Source organism: Camellia sinensis, chromosome 3 (genome assembly GCF_055761805.1).
Source record: "Camellia sinensis isolate YWXY chromosome 3, ASM5576180v1, whole genome shotgun sequence".
NCBI lineage: Eukaryota > Viridiplantae > Streptophyta > Magnoliopsida > Ericales > Theaceae > Camellia > Camellia sinensis.
Window position 1 is genome coordinate 31,830,498 of NC_138963.1, and position 9,269 is coordinate 31,839,766.

The window sequence follows — 9,269 nt, forward strand, 5'->3', positions numbered from 1 at the left end:
CGGTAAGACTCAAAACACAAGAAGAACAAACACACAAGAAAGAACACACCAACTTGACCTCTATGTGACAATGCTTTAAGGCTAGGGAAATTAACAAAGAGTAAATTAGATATGAAAAATAACAGCAGAGAAAATAATATATAGTTTTAGTCATTAGGTGATCCAATCCATTATTAGATAAAGAAGAAGAAGAAATTATGGACCTAAATAACAGCAGAGAAGAAATTTAGAGAAATTCTTGATGGGTTTCCTAAATATTTGATTTTTGTTTAAACAAATCTTTCAAATTTTGAATTAGTAAGATAAGAGAACCCATTATGGTGTTTGAATGAAATTCTTGAATGGGGGGCTTTAGTGTTCAAATGATTCTATTACAATGTTGAATTTCTTTTTCTTTTTAATCTTTTTGGGTATTTTTCCTGAATGTGGTATTTGATTTTTAAATTTTTTTTGGTGGTATAAATAAATGGGTAATGTAGGGTGGTATAATATCTCCAAGTAAATTGAGGATGAAGCTAATAGGGGCAGCTGCTCAGCATAAGAGGAAGAAAGATGGATCAAATAGTAACTCAGCAAGAACATCTCTTTCCAACCTTGAGGATTCTGAGTTTGTCAACAACAGTTTGTTAGCCACCATGACTGCAGGAGACTTTGATGACCATGGTATTTTATGTGACTCTGCTCCACCTTTGTTTTCTCATTACATCCATTGGTAATTAGTATTTAACATTATAGTTTACTCTCAAACTAATTTTCTGTTTCTTCTTTGCAAACAAAAAACAGGAAACATATTGTCCCAAAAAAGAAAAAAGAAAAAAGAAAAAACTCAAAACATGTTTAATATACACATGTTTTCCAAACAAATACTAACAAAAATAAGAAAACATGTTTGGTGAGTTGCAGGAAAGGTGAAGTAGTCGCCGGGAAGGGAAAGGGTGGCTAAAAGGGGTGAGGGAGTGGCTGGAGGGGGGATGGAGGAATAGTGTTTTCAAAGGCTCAAGGAACCCCAAGGCACCAAAGGTTTATTGAGTTTTTATTTATTTATTTATGGGTACCTAAAATTATGGTTCAACAGTAATAATAATATATATTCACAAAAAGATCGTACACAAGCTGTATTGAGATTTATCATTTTTAAATACTGTGTTCATTAGTGACCTCCTAATTACAATGTCATTGACACTGAGCTGCTATGGCATCTAATTGTTAACAGGGAAGTTACTTCCAAAATGATTAAGATCAAACAGAAATGATTAATGTTCCTATTTTAGTTTGTTGAATTAACTTTTTAGTTTATTCATATGCATCAGTGGTTTTTGGATTAATTTGTGTTTTCATTTTTCAGGTCAGAAATTTTTTGGAGAGATGCAAAATATGGTCCAAGAATTAAAGAACTTAGTTTTTTAAGTTTTTTCATTTTTTAATAGATGTAAACACAGTTAATTTTTTTTTATTTAATTCTTTTGTATATACTTTTGAATATTTAATTTCCATTTATGAAATATATGACGTTATTTTATTCAATATGTGGTTATGATTCAAAATATAATATATAGTGTGTATTACATTCTTCAAATGTGCATACAAAAATAATATTGATTATTTTTCAAATATGTCGAATCCTTTTTTTATCACATATTTTATTAGTTATTAATTACACTTAAAAGATGTGATGTAAATATTTTTAATCACACTTAAAAGATGTAATCTAAATGTTATTAATCACACTAAAAAAGTGTGATTAAAAATGATTCTTTTTAATCACACTTCCAAAGATCACACTTAAAAGGTGTGATCTAAATATTTTTAATCACACTTAAAAGGTGTGATTTAAATATCTTTAATCACACTTAAAAGATGTGATCAAAATATTTTTAATCACACTTAAAAGGTGTGATTTAAATATCTTTAATCACACTTAAAAGATGTGATCAAAATATTTTTAATCACACTTAAAATGTGTGATCTAAATATTTTTAATCACACTTAAAAGATGTGATCTAAATATTTTTAATCACACTTAAAAGGTGTGATCTAAATGTTATTAAGCACACTTAAAAAGTGTGATTAAAAATGACCCCTTTTAATCACACTCCCAAAGATCACACTTTGATAAAACTTAAAAGGTGTGATTAAATAACATACATCACACAAAAAAAGTGTGATCTTTATCTATTTTTGTAGTAGTGGTTAAACATGATCTCGGTTTAACTTCAACTTGTAAACTTTTTAAGTTTCAATAAGTGTTAAACATGATGTCGGTTCAACTTCAACTTGTAAACTTTTCTCAAGTTTCGACAAGTGTTAAACATAATCTCGGTTTAACTTCAACTTGTAAACTTTTCTCGAGTTTCAACAAGTGTTAAACATGATGTCGGTTTAACTTCAACTTGTAAACTTTTTAAGTTTCTACAAGTGTTAAACATAATCTCGGTTTAACTTCAACTTGTAAACTTTTCACATGTTTCAACAAGTGTTAAACATGATCTCGGTTTAATTTCAACTTGTAAACTGTTCTCAAGTTTCAACAAATGTTAAACATAATCTTGGTTTAACTTCAACTTGTAAACTTTTTAAGTTTCAACAAGTCTTAAACATGATCTCAATTTAACTTCAACTTGTAAACTTTTCTCAAGTTTCAACAAGTGTTAAACATAATCTCGATTTAACTTCAACTTGTAAAATTTTTGAGTTTCAACAAGTGTTAAACATAATCTCGGTTTAACTTCAACTTGTAAACTTTTCTCAAATTTCAACAAGTGTTAAACATGATCTCGGTTTAACTTTAACTTGTAAACTTTTCTCAAGTTTTAACAAGTGTTAAACATAATCTCGGTTTAACCTCAACTTGTAAACTTTTTCAGTTTCAACAAGTGTTAAACATAATCTCGGTTTAATTTTAACTTGTAAACTTTTCTCAAATTTCAACAAGTGTTAAACATGATCTCGGTTTAACTTCAACTTGTAAACTTTTCTCAAGTTTCAACAAGTGTTAGAACCGTTTTCCAACTCTCTGCCCCCTAATGTGAACTTAAGTTCCACTTGGGTTCTCATTACGCATGTATTCTAGAAACATCAGCAAGTATCTTATCAGTCATAAATGTAGAAGAATTTTGCTAAAATTTTATTCATTACGTCGGCAAAAAACAAGGAAAATCTAATGATAGAAAAATTTCAGATTACAAGTATTCCAGGGTCTTGGCAACTCTTTGCCCTCATTATCTTCAAGCCGATATGCCCCATTGCCTGATACCGAAATGATTCTGTAGGGTCCTTCCTAATTTGGGCTAAGCTTGCCCTCCCTGAGATCCTTCTTGTTGCCGACGACTTTTTTCAAGGCTAGGTCACCGACTTGGAACTCCCTTGGGTTAACCTTTTTATTGTAAGCCCTGGCGAGCTGCTGCTGGTATGCTGCTAGCTGAATTGTAGCTATCTCCTTTCTTTCTTCTAGTAGATCCAGATCTCGGGCTAAAAGTACATCATTAGTCCCGTTCTCTACTCCCTGGGTTCTGATCCCTGGTATGCCGACCTCCAGCGGAATGATAGCTTTTGTGCCATAGGCCATGGTAAAAGGGGATTCCCCTGTTGATCTTCTCGGCGTAGTCTGATATGCCCAAAGTACACTTGGCAGTTCATCCACCCATTTTCCCTTTGCTGCTTGCAACCTCTTCTTAATCCCATCCAAGATGACTTTGTTGGATGCTTCTACTTGTCCATTGCTTTGAGAAAAACTCGGGATAGAAAAGTAATTCTTGATTTTGAACTTTGCACAGAAGCTCTTGATTAGCTTACTGTCAAATTGTGTTCCATTATCGGCAACTATTGCTCTTGGAATCCCAAATCTGGTGATGATGTTTCTCCATATGAAGTTCTTCACGTCCACATCTCGGATCTTGGCTAGGGGCTTAGCTTCTATCCACTTGGTGAAGTAATCTGTTGCTACCAGCAGATACTTCCTTTATCCAGTTGCTTGGGGTAGTTGCCCAACGAGATCCATGCCCCATTGGGCAAACGACCAAGGACTGATACTGGGTTCAGGTCTGCTGCTGGTTGTTGTATTAGAGGTGCAAACCTTTGGCACTTTTCACACTTCTTCACATAGGCTTCTGCGTCTCTCTACATGTAGGGCCACCAATACCCTTGTGTAATGGCCCTATATGCAAGTGATCTTAAAAGGGATCCAGTAAAGGATCTTCTGTAAAGATGTCCTTCTACTGTCAGACTGAATCTTGCCGACTTCAATCTGATCTTGTGTGCCTTCTTGTGGTTATTTGGCAGCTTTCCTTCTTTCAGGAATGCAATAATTACATCCATCCAGCTTAGTCCCATGTCCACACACATTGCTTCACGCTTTGTGATTAGTGGCTCGATGCTTGGGCCCGACAAGTAGTCGACCGTTATCATCCTTGCTTTTCCAGGTTTTATTGCACTAGCTAGGTTGGCCAGTGCATCAGCGTGACTGTTATCATCTCGGCTAACCTGATGTAGTCGGCAATTCCGAAACAAGGCCACCAACCTATTGACCTTTTTTGCGTAGGCCGACTTCCTTTCATCACGGGCTACAAACTAGTGAGCTGGGAGTCGCAGAAGACTATTACTTTATTTGCTTCAGCTGCTACTGCCAGCTTTAGTCCTGTAATCAATGCTTCATATTCTACTTCATTGTTTGAGGCCTTGAACCCCAAACGAATGGACTGTTCCACTATCTGTCCATCTGGAGATACCAGTACTACTCCTGCCCCCGCTCCTTGTCTGTTTGAGCTCCCATCGACAAACAGTCGAAAGGAGTCGCCGATATAAATGTTGTAGGGTCTGAGTTTTTTTTCCTTCTTTTGTTCTGTTGCATTCAGCTGGGCTTCTCCTTGCTTGCTTGGACATCGTTCACCTCGGCTCAACGGAGCTCGATGTACGATAGATTCTAGTGTGAACTCGGCCACGAAGTCAGCCAAAACTTGGCCTTTGATTGCTGTTCTGGGTCTGTACTCCAGGTCATACTGTGCCAAGGCCACTGCCCATCTGGCTATTCTTCCTGTTAGGTCTCCCTGCTGTACTAGGGACTTCAATGGATGTTCAGTTAATACCACAATGTTGTGGGCTTGAAAGTAATGGTTCAGCTTCTTTGAAGCCATTACTAGTAATGGTTCAGTTTCTTCTCTAGGGGTAAATACCTGGTTTCTGTATTAGCCAGGGTTTTGCTTACATAATAAACAGCCATTTGTTCCCCTTTTTCTTCTCGGATTACCACTGCACTTACCGCATGTTCTGAAACTGCTGGGTACAGGAACAGCTCCTCTCTAGGTTCTGAATTTGAAAGAACTGGAGCTGTGGTCAGATACTTCTTCAAGTCGGCCAAGGTGGGTTCGCACTCCTCGGTCCATAAGAAGTCTGTGGCTTTCTTCACAGAGTTAAAGAAATGTTTGCACTTGTCTGAGCTTCTGCTTATGAACCTATTCAGGGTTGCGGCCTTTCCAGTCAGCATTTGTACCTGTTTTGCTGACGTCAGGCTCTTCAACTCCAGAATGGCCTTGATCTGATCTAGGCTGGCCTCAATGCCCCTTCTGGTCACCAAGTACCCTAAGAACTTACCAGATCCAACTCCAAATGCACACTTCGATGCATTGAGTCGGAGCCGATATGTTTTAAGGATTTCAAAGACTTTTTTTTAGGTCGGCCAGATGTCCCTCAGGTTCTTTGGTCTTCACGACCATGTCGTCGATGTAAACTTCCACCGTTCGGCCAATCAGGTGTCTGAACATCTTGGTTACCAATCTTTGATAAGTTGCTCCTGCGTTTTTCAACCCAAAGGGCATCACTCTGTAGCAATACAGCCCTTTTGGGGTGATAAAAGCGATCTTCTCTTCATCTGGGGGGTACATGGCTATCTGATGATACCCCCCATAGGCATCCAGGAAGCTCATCCTTCCATGCCCTGAAGTGGCATCCACCAGCTGGTCAATCTTGGGTAAAGAAAAGTTGTCTTTCGGACAGGCCTTGTTTAGGCTGGTAAAGTCAACGCAGACCCTCCATTTTCCATTCTTTTTCTTCACCACTACTGTGTTCGATAGCCATGTCGGGTAGTTTACCTCTCGAATGGCCCTGGCATCTAGAAGTCTGTCTACTTCCCCTTCCACTACCTCGATGTGCATCAACGTCAATCTTCTTGCTCGTTGGATTACAGATTTGACCGACTTGTCAACATTCAGTTTATGACAAGTGACTTCAGGGTCAATGCCAGGCATTTCGTAAGGCGTCCAGGCAAACACTTCGATGTTTGTTCTTAGGAAAGCCTCCAACTCTTTTTCCTCTTCTTCGGCTAAGTCTGAGCCGAGAAGGAAGAAGCGTTCTTCATCCCCTTCCTAGACGAGGATTTTCTTCAGTGCCTCTTCACTCTTCTCAGCTGGTTCCTTACTGACATCCTCTAGGACCTCCACGTCCTCGTCTTCGATCTCTGCCTTCTCTGGTTCTCTTATGCTGTAGGTGGATTTCATTGCTGCCATAGAGCAATTCTTTGCTTGCAGCTGATCTCCTCTGACTTCTTCAATCCCATGTTTTGCTGGGAACTGCAATAGTCGATGCAATGTTGAGGGAACAGCCCCCATTGCATGCAACCATGGCCTTTCCAAGATGATATTGTAAGGGGATGGTGTGTCGATTATGGTGAACTCCGTTTTTATCTTGTTCGTGCTAACTTGCACATCTAAGCTTATTGCTCCCAGTGGCCATGTCGGCGTTCCATTGAACTCAACCATTGGGCCGTTGGATTGCTCCATATCGTCTGGGTGAAGGCCAAGCTCTTTGTAACACCTGACATACATGATGTCACAAGAACTGCCTTGGTCAATCAAGATGCGCTTCATTTGGCATTCCCCACCTGGAAGGATACTACCAAGGCATCGTTATGTGGATGATGCACCATCTCAAGGTCGGCTTTTGTAAAGGATACTACTGGTCCCTGGCACTCCTCTGCCCGATGTCTCTTCTCCCCGACTTGGTAGACATGCTGAAAGTGCTTTACTTTCTGAGTCTCCCCCCTAATTTCGTTCTCGTTGACCTTTGAGTGAATTACATTAATTACCCGAGGTCCTCCTGCCTGAGGTTGTTGTGCTTGGAGAGGCGGGGCTGTTGGTGCCTGAGGCAGTCTTGCCTATTCTTCCCTTGTCCTGGCCGCATCGACAAGGTCTCTTAGATGGCCTTGTCTCACCAAGTCTTCTAAGTGTGTTTTTAGAGCTCTACAACCCTGAGTCGTGTGCCCATCTTCATTGTGGTAAACACAATGTCTGCCAAGGTTTCTTCCCATAAACTCTCCTGGTGCCCTTGCTGGCGCTCTAAAATAGGGTTGGTTCCAAATTTTATCCAGGACTTTGTGAATTGGGATTCGGAACACAGTCGTAATTGCCTGAGTAGCCCTTAGTCCTATCTCTTGCTTGCTAGATCTATTGTTACCTCGGCCTCGCTTTGGCGAGCTGTTTCCTTTTTCTTGCTTTGTCTCCTTAGTCCCCGATGTATCTTCCTCAGCTCTGGTATACTTCTCGATTCTAGCCATGAGCTCTTCCGTGCTTTTTGGCAATGTCTTTGCCAAAGATTTTCGTAGTGGACAGTCATCTTTTAGGCCGTTCTTCAAAGACACGACCGCCACCTTTTGATTACACTCTGGTATTCGGTTGAACACTTCATAGTACCTTTTTGCATAGGCCCTAAGGCCTTCATCCTTACTGATCTTCAGGGCCATCAATGCGTCCACCCTTAATGGTTGCAGCTTGTTTGTCACGAACTTGGCCACAAACATCTCGGCCAGGCCTTTCCAGGTCTTCACACTTCCCTTTGGTAGTTTGTGAAACCAATCTGATGCAATCTCTCCGAAGGATGAGGGGAACACTTTGCAGAGCAACGGCTCGTTCCCACTATACAATGCCATTGAGTTCAAGTATAATCCAACGTGAAAGTTGGGGTCTGACTTACCATCGTATATTTGGAACCTCGGCATACTGAATCTCTTCGGTGCCTCAAATTTGTCTAATTCCACTAAGAATGGTGTTCTCGGCTTATCAGGGGAGGTTACTTCAGCATCGGCGTTTTGTTTCTTCCTCTTGAGGTAATCTCTCAAGTCTTCTTTGGTCCGACCAGAAGCTCGGCTATCTCTTGACTTCAGTCTTTTAGGTGCACTGCTTTCAACTTTGTTGTGAGCCCTCTTTGACCCTTCTCCATGAGTTGTATCGAAGCATAGCTTTTGCCCTTGAACATGCCGATGTTCTCTGGGGTCTGCTTCTTTAGTGCGATGTGTCCTTCGTGACTCTTCTCTCATCGACTCTCCTCGCCCGACCTCCCTGGAAGGCCGGTGAGAATGTTTTTAGCTTCTGGTGTACTGAGGAGCTATTGGGATTGGTTTCTGCCCTCCCTTCTAGGCATTGGCCGCTGGAATCGGCGTGTCTTGCAGCGGGAATGGTGGCTCCATGACGTTATTTTGCATCATAAAATTGATGACCGATTGTAGGTCTACCAACTTGTTTGCCATCTCTTTCACCTCTTTGTCCCTCCGCAGGCATCTATCCTTCCATACTTGGAGGTCGTCATCGTTGTAGTATCCACTTCGATCTGGTTTCTTTGGCACGTCGCCATCCTGGCCGGCGTCTTTCTTGCCATGATTCTGGTTCTGAGTCTCCTCATTGCGACCATCTTCCTCCACGTTTGGGTCAACGTGTTTTCCACTTCCAGCAGGGATTTCATCCCCAACCTTATCCTTCTGTCCGTCGCTGGCCATCTATTCTCCTTTCTTTCCCACAGACAGCGCCAAATTGTGTGAGTGAATTTCCGATCACACTGCCAACTTAGTGTTCAGCTGGAGAGCACTGGCAGAATAGATGGCACCTGTCTGACCTGCAACAGAAAGAGAAGATTCCGGCGGTGGTTCGTCCACCCAGGGGCACTCCGACGATCAGGTCAGTATATCTCTCAAAGATAATCAATAGTGCTAAACTCATTGTTCAGAATATAAATTGCGTACCTTAGACCCATCGGGGGTGCCTTTTTTTTATAGTTAACTCAATCCTAGTCCCCATAGAAGCCTAGCTTCAATGGACTTCTGCTTAGTGCTTATCTTGGACTCTCCAAGAGATAAAGATAAACTCCCTAAGAGCTTTATCTTTATCCAGGCTGAGTCCTCTCATCATTCTAGGACTCTTGTGCCTTTTCCGCTTATCTCGGATTCTGATATCTTCGGAGATAACCTCGGCCTTGTCGAGATAACTTGGGCATCATGACCAGGACATGTG